The sequence below is a fragment of the Phoca vitulina genome, unplaced genomic scaffold (assembly GCF_004348235.1).
Source record: "Phoca vitulina isolate PV1807 unplaced genomic scaffold, GSC_HSeal_1.0 scaffold60, whole genome shotgun sequence".
NCBI lineage: Eukaryota > Metazoa > Chordata > Mammalia > Carnivora > Phocidae > Phoca > Phoca vitulina.
Window position 1 is genome coordinate 1 of NW_022589763.1, and position 2,032 is coordinate 2,032.

The 2,032-nt window shown below is 46.9% G+C and overlaps 1 long non-coding RNA gene across 1 annotated transcript in view; it reads right to left on the reverse strand.

Moving 5' to 3' along the window:
- Window positions 1–739: 739 nt before the first annotated feature.
- The window catches only part of LOC116623771, a 1,859-nt gene continuing 566 nt past the window's right edge, over window positions 740–2,032 (reverse strand). The window contains exons 2-3 of the long non-coding RNA XR_004297758.1: window positions 1,683–1,757; window positions 740–1,086 (exon numbers count right to left, since the gene is read on the reverse strand). This is a non-coding gene — a long non-coding RNA (uncharacterized LOC116623771). The remainder of the gene's footprint in view (window positions 1,087–1,682; window positions 1,758–2,032) is intronic.

The window sequence follows — 2,032 nt, forward strand, 5'->3', positions numbered from 1 at the left end:
ACCCTAACCCTAACCCGTACCCTAACCCTAACCCGTACCCTAACCCTAACCCGTACCCTAACCCTAACCCGTATCCTAACCTCTACCCTAACCCGTACCCTAACCTCTACCCTAACCCGTACCCTAACCCGTACCCTAACCTCTACCCTAACCCGTACCCTAACCCGTACCCTAACCACACAGGGTGATGAGGGGTTACATGCTATAGACCACAGACACGGTGCACAATTATTCAGCCACACGGGGTGATGAGGGGTTACGTGCTATAGACCATGGACTTGGTGCACAATTATTCAGCCACACGGGGTGATGAGGGGGCTATGTGCTATAGACCATGGACACGGTGCACTATTATTCAGCCACACAGGGTGATGAGGACGGTATGTACTATAGACCATGGACACGGTGCACAGGGTGCACACAGTGTGATCATCCACACATCAACCACACAGGGTGATGAGGGCCAGTACATCCCATATAACATGCGCACAGCTGAAAACCACTACGCTCACTGAATGAAGCCAGATGCAAGATTAGATACTTTGTATGATTACATTGACCTGAAGTATCTGAAAGAAGCTACTTCCTAGACAGCGAAAGGACACCAGTGGTGGCCAGGGGCTGGGGAAGGAGCACTTGCAGTTACTGCTTAATGGGGACAGTTTTCTTTGGGGCACTGAGAAAGCTCTGGAAAAATGGTGAGGGATGCAAAGCACTCTAAACATAGTCAATGCCACAAAATCATACACTTAAAATGGATAAAGTTGCCATTTATTATCAATGACATAAAACGAGACAGTGATGGCAGTTATTAATTTCACAAAAGAATTCAAAGGAAAAGGGCATTAAGATTTAGATTTTGTAAAGGTAATGACTGTCAAACATAATTTCATAGTTTTATATGCAGCTGCCAACACAATATCTCCACTTTGGTGTCTGGCAGATGCCTCCAACTCAACCATGTCCAAAGTCATGATTTTCAGCCTCAAGTCTGTTCCTCTCCATGCCTTCCTCCGTGTAGACACCTCTCATTCCCGCTTCTCAGGATCAAACTTTGGCATCATTCTCACCAACTCCTGACCAAGTCTGAGGAAAAAGAAAGCTTATTGGGCGCCTGGGTGGCTCACTCATAAAGCATCTGCCTTCGGCTCGGGTCATGATCCCAGGGTCCTCGGATCGAGCCCCACATCGGGCTCCCTGCTCGGCAGGAAGCCAGCTTCTCCCTCTCCCCATGCTTGTGTTCCCTCTCTCACTGTGTCTCTTTCTGTCAAATAAATAAATAAAATCTTTTTTTTAAAAAAAAAGCTGATTTTATTGTTGAAACAGATGTAGAACCACATGTCTACGAGCACTTGGTGTAGCATAGTATCCCCACTGGTGCACACAGAAGAAAAGAAAAATCGTGTTTAATCAATTGACCATGTGCATGTAGTAAAATGACGAATAAAAATAAATTCCTAGTAAACTGTTTATCTGTGAAAGGTAAAACAAACTAGGGGATACCAGGAGAAAACAAGCTAAGGGATACCAGGAGATACCAGCTTCACGATGTCAAGGGGGGCAAAGATCTGAGTGCAGGTATTTTGTGTGCCACTATGTGGCCTGCCCCATAGTAGACGCCCAGTAAATACATACAGAGGAATAGAAAGGACAGTTTTAACACCATCTGAAGGAGCACATACACGCACAAGTACTTGTATCCTTGTGAAGACACCATGTTCCTCATCGTTAGATTCCGTTTCATATAAACGTCACTTCTGAAATTAGACAAACGCAATCTTAACAAAAAACACATTCATACTTATTTTGGGAATGCATAAATTTCACATAGGAAAACGACGAAGAATACTTAGCAAACACCTGAAGGACAAATCACGCGAGCTCCCGCGAGAGTGCACGTGCACGAGCACAGATGAGCCGCGCGCCTGCCCTGTCGCGCGAGCTCCCGCGGGAGTGCACGTGCACGAGCACAGATGAGCCGCGCACCTGCCCGCCCGCGCACGTTCCCGCGGCAGCGCAGGTGCACGAGCAC